Source organism: Trichomonas vaginalis, chromosome V, assembly GCF_026262505.1.
Source record: "Trichomonas vaginalis G3 chromosome V, whole genome shotgun sequence".
NCBI classification, from domain to species: domain Eukaryota; phylum Parabasalia; order Trichomonadida; family Trichomonadidae; genus Trichomonas; species Trichomonas vaginalis.
In genome coordinates, this window is record NC_067207.1 from 23,820,551 (window position 1) to 23,833,068 (window position 12,518).

General features: G+C 32.1%; 7 annotated features.

Moving 5' to 3' along the window:
* The first annotated feature begins 362 nt into the window (after positions 1–362).
* Positions 363–1,455: a mobile genetic element.
* A 1,013-nt stretch (positions 1,456–2,468) lies between these two features.
* Positions 2,469–3,308: a mobile genetic element.
* A 360-nt stretch (positions 3,309–3,668) lies between these two features.
* Positions 3,669–3,730: a mobile genetic element.
* Positions 3,731–3,850: 120 nt separating this feature from the next.
* Positions 3,851–3,959: a mobile genetic element.
* A 389-nt stretch (positions 3,960–4,348) lies between these two features.
* Positions 4,349–4,457: a mobile genetic element.
* Positions 4,458–4,597: 140 nt separating this feature from the next.
* Positions 4,598–4,706: a mobile genetic element.
* A 1,417-nt stretch (positions 4,707–6,123) lies between these two features.
* Positions 6,124–6,956: a mobile genetic element.
* Positions 6,957–12,518: the final 5,562 nt, after the last annotated feature.

Genomic DNA, 12,518 nt, shown 5'->3' on the forward strand with positions numbered 1-12,518 from the left:
ATTTAAAAGTACCTTTTTAGTAGCTCGAAATCCTGTTGGTGGATTTCGGGCGTACTTCAAAATTAGCTTTTCTTCTACATATGCAAGCTATATTTTAAATATGGGGCAAATCGGATCGGCGAAAGGAGTTTAGTTACCTTTATAACAAATAAATTAACTCATCATTAAACGAAATAAACCACAAAATATAGTTAGCTATAGTGTATATATGTTGATATCATAATTATAAATCCGAAATATAAAACAAAAGATATGAAATAATAAAAAATATCGTGGAAAAAGAAACTCAAACAGGTATTTCATCTAACTCAGAGGTGATCTGGCTGTATCCAGCACGGCGATTTGATTCTATTAATTTAAGTGTCCACTGTAAGGCCAAATAAGGTCTATCGTCGTCCCAAAAATATTGCTCGAGATGGTGTTTTACTAAGGCCCAAAACTTAAAAAACACAAAAAAATTAACTTTACTCTTTTGAGATCCTTATCAGATATGCATCAATTTGATGCAGTATCGCAGTTCAAATCTGATTTTTTAATGTAGATGTACTCTAACATCCTTTAAAAAATGCAAAATGATATTAATTAAGTTTTTCATTTCTGTATCATACACGAAACAAAATCATTTATTATACTAAAATTTATCAAAGTTTGATTAATGAAAAAATAATATCTAAATTTTTACATTGAGTCGGCTATTGATATGGTTAATATTAAATCTTGTAAAAATTGGCATTATCCAGAATAATACCCACTAAAATACACAATTTTTTTAAAAAAATTTTATCAATTGTTATGGTATATCTTTATGATAATGAAATAAATGCTTATTTTTCATAAGTAAATACATAATTTATGCTTAAACACAAAAAATAACACGAAAATTTTTGGCCAACATATCTAAACTAAGGATAATGGTTTGAATATATAAACAATAATACTTTGTCCAGGGAATTAAATTTGTGCTATCCAATTGTCAATTCTTTGAATTTTTTTTAAATGCAAGATATCCCGGCATTAGCCTCAATAAATATATATATTATGCATCATAATATTAGTTTGTAATGGCATTAAAGCGAAATTCCTAATTTCTTATCAATTAAATTCCTTGAAAAACATTGGAATTAATGATTGGAAATAGGTCAAAAAAATTCCTAATATAAAACTTATACTTAAGATAAAATTAAAATTCGAAAATATCTATTTTTCAAAACACGCATCCAAAAGCGAAAAAATTCGAAAAAATCATGTTCTTATAAAACTCACTGATTTTGCAATTTTTATGAGATTTGAAGTGATAGAATATATTACCATCTTATTGAAACATATGCTTCATTGTTGTATTCACATAATATTAATCAGAACACTAGGAAAAGTGGATTTTCGAAAAATGACGATAACGATTATTTGCAAATCGCCTCTCAATTTTGAGAGACTTTCAATTTTTACAGTGGACCCTTAAATACAAAAATCCCGATCATACAAAACCCGCAGAGAACAAAATCGGAGATGAACAGCGTCTTGTTTTTGCCGCCTAAAATGCCTGGTTTGATTAAAGAGACGTAACGTTCGCCAAAGAAATTATTTCTAAGATAATTGCAAGATACGGATACATTAAACTGGCCTTTTGGAATAGTCTTATCTGTGTGTGCAAATAATTTCTTGAAATTAGGGCTATTCGCTGGGCGCATCCAGACCATAAAATGTTCATTTCGTATTTCTCCAGGGAAATACTGTGATTGGAGACCCTCGAGCATCCATCTTGATTTTCCTGTATATCCGTCATTCAAATTCTTGTATAATTTATCAATTTCACCTTTCCAGGCAATATTAGTTTCCGAGAAATTATATTCGCTTGGAAATGTGTAATAATCTGTGAAAAAGTAAATTGGATATAATCCACATGGTGCGAGTGGATGGTTTCCTTCTTTTTCCATTGGAGCACAATTTGTCAATGATTTTGGCTTCCTTCCATGAAATTGTTCGCGATCTATGGAAGACTCGAATCTAAAATGGTTCTGATAAAAGTTATGAAGTCATAATAGAAGAATTTTGTTCCTTTTAATTCTTTTGGAATATCGAGAGTTATTGTAACAGTTTGACCATCTTGGCACTTGTTATCATATCTTACTTTAATTTCTGTGAAAGTAAACCGGGTTCCCACAAGAAATATTCCAATTAACAAGAAAAACGCGAATAAAAGAAGAAATAACTTGGTAGGCTTGTGATCAATCATGATATGACACCCTCTGATTTCTTGCTAGCATATTGGATGAGTAAATCTGCACGAGTCAATTTCTGAAATTTCCATTGACGTAATGGAAAATCAATTGATCTCAAAAAGTGGGAATTGTTTCAAATATATTCAAAACTGACAAACAAATTGGCTTTTAAAAACATATAAACATGTTATAGGGAACTTCTGCATAAAATAATTGTATTCAAATGTGTTGTAAATAACCGCGTACTTGTTATAGACCGAAAATAGATTTTTTCGGTTTTCTCTTCAAATAATTGAAAGAATGATACTATTATAAGTTTATTATATTATATAGCATATAATCATGCTATAGCCGAAAATTATAAGTTTTGAGAAAGATTGAATATAACACAAATAAATTTGAATGTAAGTTAAATTGCTTGTTGTTTTTAATAGCTATTTAATGAGAAATCCAATATTGCAAAATTCAAATTGAATGATTGAAAGAACAGAAAAAGTCATTCTTTTCAATTTCGAATATGTTTCATTGTATTTATAATTATATGACAAATAAGATATTTAAACTTGATTTTTGAAGGAAAATTCACAAAATTGAATAAATTCAAATAATTTTTATTCAAAAATAAACTAGTTATTTGAGTTTAATACTAATTATCTATTCAAACTACAAAGTTTGTAATTTAAAATATTTTGTGAGATCAGATTGAATTAATTCAAGGTTCTTTTCAATTAATATTAATGACCATATTACGCATTTTCGAACATTCTAAACCAAATATATAAAAATGGGAGACGAATGTTAAATTTGCTAGACATGGGGGAGTTGTCTGCAAAGTTTTAGCTCTTATCTCTAACAAAAAATTAATTTTTAAAAAAATGACCGAATACGTTTCACAGCGAGAAAAAAATAAAAGGCAAGATAGAATTTTCTAGACATAAAAAGAAGTTGTTTACTGAGTTTTAGCTCTTATCTCTAACAAAAAATTAATTTTTAAAAAAATGACCGAATACGTTTCACAGCGAGAAAAAAATAAAAGGCAAGAAGAATTTTCTAGACATAAAGAAGTTGTTTACCGAGTTTTAGCTCTTATCTCTAACAAAAAATTAATTTTTAAAAAAATGACCGAATACGTTTCACAGCGAGAAAAAAATAAAACTGTACACTGATTTTCATTTTCATTTCCAGTCACTTTACTTATTATTTTTTCTTTTTTTCATTTTAATTATAAATTATTTCATAATACGTTTATTTACGTTACCATTTTCTTTATTTCTTTGAATTCCATACTAGACACTTATAGAATATTTTGATTGTTAACGTACTTCATTAGAATGAATCCTTACAAAGGGTATGTCGATCGAATTTACCTAATTGGTATTTCCAATCAGATTGAAGAAGGTAAAATGACATGGGAAGAAGCTTGCACCCATGTTCCCATCACCCTAACCCTGTTATATACGAAAACGATAAAAACAGTTTGACAGAAAAGTGACACCTTTACGTGTCAAAAATATAAAAAGTGATATTTTATTCATCATTATCTTCTTCATAATTTATTTCATATTCTTCGTCTTACCAACAAAAGATGGGAATGTGAACAATTGCGGGCAATTTTTAGCCATTTTGGCTTGGAACTAGAGCCTGCGAGGTACATGGATAGTATCAGTACCTCACAGGCTCTAGTTCTCTATATGGCGCCGAGAAATTTTGGTGAAATGTGGTCGCATTTCACCAAAATTTTTTCGGCGCCATAGGATGAATTGGAGGGTGAGAGATATTATTTCATACAATACTACTCTCACCCTCCAATTCCCAGCCAAAATGGCTAAAAATTGCCCGCAATGTGAACAATTGCGGGCAATTTTTAGCCATTTTGGCTTGGAACTAGAGCCTGCGAGGTACATGGATAGTATCAGTACCTCACAGGCTCTAGTTCTCATATGGCGCCGAGAAATTTTGGTGAAATGTGGTCGCATTTCACCAAAATTTTTTCGGCGCCATAGGATGAATTGGAGGTGAGAGATATTATTTCATACAATACTACTCTCACCCTCCAATTCCCAGCCAAAATGGCTAAAAATTGCCCGCAATGTGAACAATTGCGGGCAATTTTTAGCCATTTTGGCTTGGAACTAGAGCCTGCGAGGTACATGGATAGTATCAGTACCTCACAGGCTCTAGTTCTCTATATGGCGCCGAGAAATTTTGGTGAAATGTGGTCGCATTTCACCAAAATTTTTTCGGCGCCATAGGATGAATTGGAGGGTGAGAGATATTATTTCATACAATACTACTCTCACCTCCAATTCCCAGCCAAAATGGCTAAAAATTGCCCGCAATGTGAACAAATTGCGGCAATTTTTAGCCATTTTGGCTTGGAACTAGAGCCTGCGAGGTACATGGATAGTATCAGTACCTCACAGGCTCTAGTTCTCTATATGGCGCCGAGAAATTTTGGTGAAATGTGGTCGCATTTCACCAAAATTTTTTCGGCGCCATAGGATGAATTGGAGGGTGAGAGATATTATTTCATACAATACTACTCTCACCTCAATTTTAATTACTAAACTCATTCTATTTTTTTTGACATGTAAATGTCACTTTTACTGAGATCTGACACAATGTCAGATCTCTTTTTTTCGTATATAAGAACCCTTCAATCAAATGATTTCAAATATTTAGATGTTTCAAAATCTTTTTTACAAAATCAATTTAGCTTACAGAATATCCCATTGCCTAAAGCAAGAAAGGTCGTAGGGTCAATCCCTACGACCAAATCAAAGCTCTTGCTGTGATACATGACCACTGGGCCTTTCCCTGTGGTCAAACAAAACAATGGAAACGTTTGAAATTACAACAATTGATGTATCTTATAGAGAAGTACGCAGATACTTCAAAGAAAATCATTTCACCAAGACGCGATTAGAGCATGCCGGGCCAGAAACAGCAGTAAGATATTGGGCGCTTTCACCCAATCTTATCTGGCACGCAGATGTTCATTATTTTAGGGTGTTCGTGGCCAGTATATTTATGGCATAATCGACGATTTTAGCCGCAAAGTCCTAGCGTGTATACAAATACCAGATATGCTAGCAGCGACGACAGCGAACGTTGCGGCTTCCGCCTTCATTGAATTTGGCGCCCCTTATTGTTTCTGGACCGACAACGGTTCAGAAAATAGGGGCGCCTTTCAAGATCTACTTGATCTTTGGGGCGTCCAATGGCGGCATACAGACTCTCATTCTTCCCTACCAAAATGGGAAGATTGAGAGATTCTGGCCGACATTGGAGCGCTGCCAAAGCATTCAGGCTATTCTGCCTTTATTTGGGAGTACAATAATAAACACACCGCATAAGATCTCCCAATTAATCCATTAACTGGAACAAATTACACGCCAAATCAAATGTATCAGCTGAAACCGAAATACACAAATGCAGATACAGAAAGGTTGTTGGCAAATATGGGATACAGATACAGGCATGACCGCTGTTGACACATTCACAGCGTAATAATAAACATAATTTTTTAATTTCATTTTTAACAAGTTTTTTTAAATGTATGTAATGAATAGTTCATTAGAATATGAAATGCACATTGTAACAGAATAGAACAATCACCAAATTTTTTTTGAAATTAAAAAATAAAAGTAAAAAGTATAAAGTAATCGAACCAAAAAAGATATTTAAAAGAATTTTGGAAAAAAACAGAATAAGGATAATGATATTATTTTAGATACACAATCGATGCACTGAAGAATAATCCGGTAAAATGATGATATAAATTAGATTATTTTACAAGTAGCTAAAAGAATAAAACTATAATATAAAATAAATGAAGTTTAATAAACAATAAAGGTTAAATAAATAATAAAGATTTTTATTTTATATCAGTATTGAGAAGAAGTAACAGCTGACACTTGGTAGACAACTTCTTTATGTCTAGAAATTCTATCTTGCCTTTTATTTTTTTCTCGCTGTGAAACGTATTCGGTCATTTTTTTAAAAATTAATTTTTTGTTAGAGATAAGAGCTAAAACTCAGTAAACAACTTCTTTATGTCTAGAAATTCTATCTATTGCCTTTTATTTTTTTTCTCGCTGTGAAACGTATTCGGTCATTTTTTTAAAATTAATTTTTTGTTAGAGATAAGAGCTAAACTTTGCAGACAACTCCCCCATGTCTAGCAAATTTAACATTCGTCTCCCATTTTTATATATTTGGTTTAGAATGTTCGAAAATGCGTAATATGGTCATTAATATTAATTGAAAAGAACCTTGAATTAATTCAATCTGATCTCACAAAATATTTTAAATTACAAACTTTGTAGTTTGAATAGATAATTAGTATTAAACTCAAATAACTAGTTTATTTTTGAATAAAAATTATTTGAATTATTCAATTTGTGTGAATTTTCCTTCAAAAATCAAGTTTAAATATCTTATTTGCCATATAATTATAAATACAATGAAACATATTCGAAATTGAAAAGAATGACTTTTTCTGTTCTTTCAATCATTCAATTTGAATTTTGCAATATTGGATTTCTCATTAAATAGCTATTAAAAACAACAAGCAATTTAACTTACATTCAAATTTTTTGTGTATACAATCTCTCAAAACTTATAATTTTCGGCTATAGCATGATTATATGCTATATAATATAATAAACCTATAATAGTATCATTCTTTCAATTATTTGAAGAGAAAACCGAAAAAATCTATTTTCGGTCTATAACAAAATAACCGCGTACTCACCTAAATTGTGAGCTTGCTATTAAGATAAAAAATATTAATGATATATCACAGATACCGTATAAAACAGACGAATTGTCAAACGTGCATTGAAAACATAAACTCCTTTTTTTATTTAGGTACCCTATTCAATTTCTATCGTCACCATATGGAAAGGTCAGGCCCATATCATAAAACATTAAGTTTGGACTTACTAAGACATGTAAGAATTACCTTGCTTGTATAGGGGCATTAAATACTTTTAGATGCTAAAATCTTCAAAATTAATTTAAATTTGATATTCAAAATATGCACGAAAACGTAAATAAATACGGATCTAGCTCTCACATATCTCTATTTTAAGCATTGATAAGTATTTCTACATTCTATTTTAAAAAATATTCAAATTTCACAATATTCTTTTTCATTGATAATCTACATATTAACGAAATGATATAACTTTTCATGTGTTTAGAAGTTCTTAGCTTTAGTACTGTATTGTTGAAAAAATTATTGAAGACTTTTTTCTTTTTGAGAAATTAATGCAATAACCAAGAGGAATTGCATATGCTGCGCACTAAAATTATAGAAATGTCTCTAATTAGACACAAATAGAGATATTCGGAAATAAAAATTTGAAATTTTGATCAAAAACGCTATTTTCTAATCATTTTTATTTTAACTATATATAAAGTATCTTTTTCTATAATTTATACTTGATGGTTTAAAAGACGTTTGACTCAAAATTTTACTGCATTCATGTGGTAACTATGCTTTATTCACTAACTACCTCCTTGTTTCAACCCTGAAACAATATATTATACCTCCCAATGCAGGTATTACTCCAACAAAATTAGCAATTTGGCTATTGTCTAAAAATTTTCTCAAAGAAAGAGGAGTAAAGTCCCATTTTTAGAATTCGAGCTATATTAGAATGCAACTAGACAAAAGGTTACAGTTTACAATACACATATTCAAAAAATTTGCATTCGAAATTTAAAGATAAAGTACAATTTCCAAAAAGAGTATCGAATCAAAAAAAAAAAAAAAAAAAAAAAAAAAAGAAAAAAAAAAAAAGGGAAGTGGGGCTTCCAGGCACTTCGTGCCTTCTAGCCATAAAAAATTGCACAAGACCCAAGAGGAGGACACGGAGCCCAGCCGACCAGCCGTTGACTTTTTTTTGTGTTCACTTTCACAAATTAATATATGTTTTCATGTTTTGTCAAGACTTCTTCGTAAATGTTTTGTCAAGACTTCTTCGTAAATGTTTTGTCAAGACTTCTCATCGTAAAGTTTTGTCAAGATCTTCTCGTAAATGTTTTGTCAAGACTTCTTCATCGTAAATGTTTTGTCAAGACTTCTTCGTAAATGTTTTTGTCCAAGACTTCTTCATCGTAAATGTTTGTCAGACTTTTCGTAAAATCAGACAAAAATAATGTTTATGTTAGAATGTTAGATCAACACGTTTTCTAACATGTTTTTCTAACATCGTAGAAAACTCATGATTTCATCGTAAATGTTTTGTCAAGACTTCTTCGTAATGAGCGTAAATGACCCAAAAAATAATGTTTTATGTAGAATGTAGATCTAACACGTTTTCTAACATGTTTTCTAACATCGTAGAAAATCATGATTCATGTATTGTCTCGATAAACTTCTTTCATCGTAAATGTTTTGTCAAGACTTCTTCGTAAATGTTTTGTCAAGACTTCTTCATCGTAAATGTTTTGTCAAGACTTCTTCGTAAAATCAGACAAAAAATAATGTTTATGTTAGAATGTTAGATCTAACCTCTTTTCTACCTCTTTCTAACCTCATGAAATTTTCATGAACTTCTTTACAAAAGTCTTTACATGGAAGAACTTTACAAAGTCTCAACAAAACATTGACAAGAAAGTTCATGAGAAAGACTTTACAAAGTCTTTACGATGAAGAACTTTACGAAGAAATCTCAACAAAGTCTTTACGAAGAAGTCTTGACAAAACATTTACGATGAAATCATGAAAATTCAAGAGGGTAGAAAAACATGTTATGAAAGAGGTTAGATCTAACATTCTAACATAAAATATATTTTTGCTGAATTCCGTATGAAATTTCATGAGTTTTGTATGTTTTAGACCATGTTAGAAAACATGTTAGAAAAGAGGTTAGATCTAACATTTCTAACATAAAATATATTTTTGGCTGAATTCCGTATGAAATTTCATGAGTTTTGTTATGTTTTTAGACCATGTTAGAAAACATGTTAGAAAAATTTAGATCTAACATTCTAACATAAACATTATTTTTATTGAATTCCGTATGAATTTCATGAGTTTTGTATGTTTTAGACTTCAAAAACATGTTAGAAAACATGTTTAGATCTAACATTCTAACATAAACATTATTTTTGGGTCATTTAACTCATTACGATGAAGAGTCTTAACAAAGTCTTTACGAAGAAATCTCAACCAAAGTCTTTATGAAGAAATTCAACAAAGTCTTTATGAAGAAGTCTGACAAAACATTACGAAGAAATCTCAACAAAGTCTTACTGAAAAAGTGTCATATAAACATCTGTCAAAAGCCGCTTTTTAACTTCACTTAAAATGCCACGTAAGCTACGTAAGAATAACGTAAGAGGAAGAGAGCATTGAAAACATCCAATAGTAAGACTAACACCACAACAACAGTTGCAACAACAAATGCTGAATGACCCACTTATGTTGCAACAAATGCAAGCAATCCTATGCTTTTAAACCGAGTTCTTGGTGCACAGAGTGGAGGTTTAAGAGCGGCACTTTTAGCGAAAATGGCAGGCTATGGTGGAGCTGCAGACGGGACAGCTATAACCCTCAAAGTCAAATGAATTTGAGTTCACTCAAAATCAAATAACAGATGTCAAAAAGTCAAACATAGACCATACAGAAGCAAAATAAGTGAAACGAAGAAACTAGAATATGACAGACACACAAAGAAACTAAATGAGTTAAACGTAGAGAAAAAGAAGAAAGAAGAACAACTTGAAAGAACTAAGTACAGAGGAATATGCAAAAAAAGTGTCAGAAAAAGCAGCAGAAGTAGCAAAAATGGAAAACAAGATGTCATAAATGAAAACCATACTACTCGATATAAATACTGAAAGATGAAGAGATAAACAAAAAGCCCTGAAGACATATATGGATAGCGATGAGTAAAAAAGGAAGTTGAAGCAAATGTAAAGGCAGGAAACTTTTACAGTTGCAAAAACAAACGTACAGTATGAAAACTTAGCACAAGAAAGTAAAAATAACGACGCAGCCATGCAAAAGGCAATGAAAAGCGCAGAATATATAAAACTAACAATGACTGGTTAGATGCCCAAGCCCAACGTTAAAGCAAGCCCAAACTCATAGGGTCGAATAAGGACAAAAATACAGCGGATGAAGATAGTTCAAATGAAGCTTTAACAAATGCTGACTTTAAAGAACGCTTCGAAGCTCTTTCATTAGTAGGTGAAAACAAGTGAAACGACTTCTATCTGGAAAGAAACTGAAGTCTGAAGTTTCGACAAAGAGTTTAAAGAAGTAGCAACAAAATATGACGAAAATAACAGATGCAGCAACGAGACAGGCAGTTCAAAAGTGCCTATGACGCCGTTAGAGCAATGTTGGTGAAAAGTCAAGAAAAAGAGTTACAACAGACCAAAACAGACCTAGTAAATGCTTCTTAAAAACGAAAAGTCAGGTAGGACATTACGCTGCAGATGGAACGGAACATATGTGCCAGCAGGTGGAACTTATATACCACCAAACCCTCCAAAGAAGCACTGCACCAGGACTCTATAAAACATTTACATCGTCACATGGACATAGACAAGCTGCACCAAACCAAAACACAACAACAAACAGTTCAAACCCTGCCACACAACCACTCCACAACCAGCACAACAACCAACAGTTCAAAACCTGCACAACAACCAACAGTTCAAACCCTGCACAAACAACAACCCACAAACAGAGCAAGGACATAAAAGAAGTAGGAGAACAAGGAAACCAAGAATTCTTAAAAATGCTTAAAGAAGAGTGTGCGTTTCCCAGATACTGTTGACTTTAGTGACAGATATAAAGAAGCTATTGGAAAGTTCAAGGATGGAAATACTGACCGAACCTATTTAAGCTTTATGGCTCAGCACCAAAACGGTATATATCTCAAACCTGGAAATACAAGCTCGCTAAGGGATATGATTTAATAGCATATCATCCAAATGACATGGATGAATTTACTCCGGATATTTGAGTCAGAGCTAAATGACAATTCAACTTTCGTCATGAAACGCGTAAAAATAGAGACGGAACGAAAGAACAAAAGCTTATGAATGCGGAGACGACGTTAGATAGGGAAATTGTTGAATGAAAACGGTCTCGAATATATGAAATGCCAGCAGATGAGGTACAGGAAACTCCACAGGAAGAAGTTCAGATACAACCAGACATGGAAGAAATAGTTCAAGCAACAACAGCTAGAAGAGCCTGAAGGAAACGAACAAGTCCTCCTTTGGAAACTAACTTCACAGAACTAGATGAAGATTTGGAACAGCCGAAAAATCTTGACCCTCAACAAAGGCATGAGGTGAATATGGAATCTTTCCAAGAGTCTAAAGAAGATTCGGCTGACATAGTAGAAGAAATATTCGAAAATGTTTGCCGACATACAAAAGACTCCACATCAGATGAAAATATCCAGCATAGAATGGAAGAACTGAAAGAAAATGTAACACAAATACAACAACCTTTTTACTTACGAGCATTTAAACGTTCAATCTTCGGATGAACTCGGTGAAAATAAAAGGTTAAATTTCAAGAAAACATATAGAAATGAAACATTGTTTAAAGTCATTCAGAACTCTAACCAGATGGAACAAACCTACTTTTGTTTCTGCAGACGATGGAACTACAATGAGATGGGGTCATAAAGCTAACCCGGATAGGTGGTTCATAAACTTACAAACCACAATTCCAAGAAGTTGTAGGACGCAATGGAAGTCAATGGTGAACGAGACATAGCTTGGTATTTTAAGCGCGGCTTTAATGCCATTGAAAGATATGAAAGATGCAGATATTTTGGACAGTATGAAATGAACATGGCTGATGGAAATATAACACTGACGTTCTAGAACATTTATCTCAAAGAAACTACACAGGAACCATAGAGATGGGTATATTTGGTGAAAGTTTAGAAAGAAAGTTAAGGAGGGAGGAAGGAAGAGAACCTATTGTACATGACCTTGCAAATGAAAGTTTGCAAAATGTCATAAAAACTTACTTTGCAGGACAATGAACCGAGAAGGGATGAATATTTAAGAAAACTCAAATGGACAGTACCAAATGAAATGTTAGTATTGAAAAACATTGTCCTTGACAAAATAAACCAACTACAGAAATAAACGACGCAAGACTGAAAATTGGGTAGAAGCTTCCCATTCACAAAAGATATAGTTTGGTAACATTGGAAAGAAAACCAGAATGGCTACAAAAACATATATTTGGAAACGAGCATATTCCATATGGACAGGCACTGTTTGAAGAGCTTGAACCGGAAACTCAGG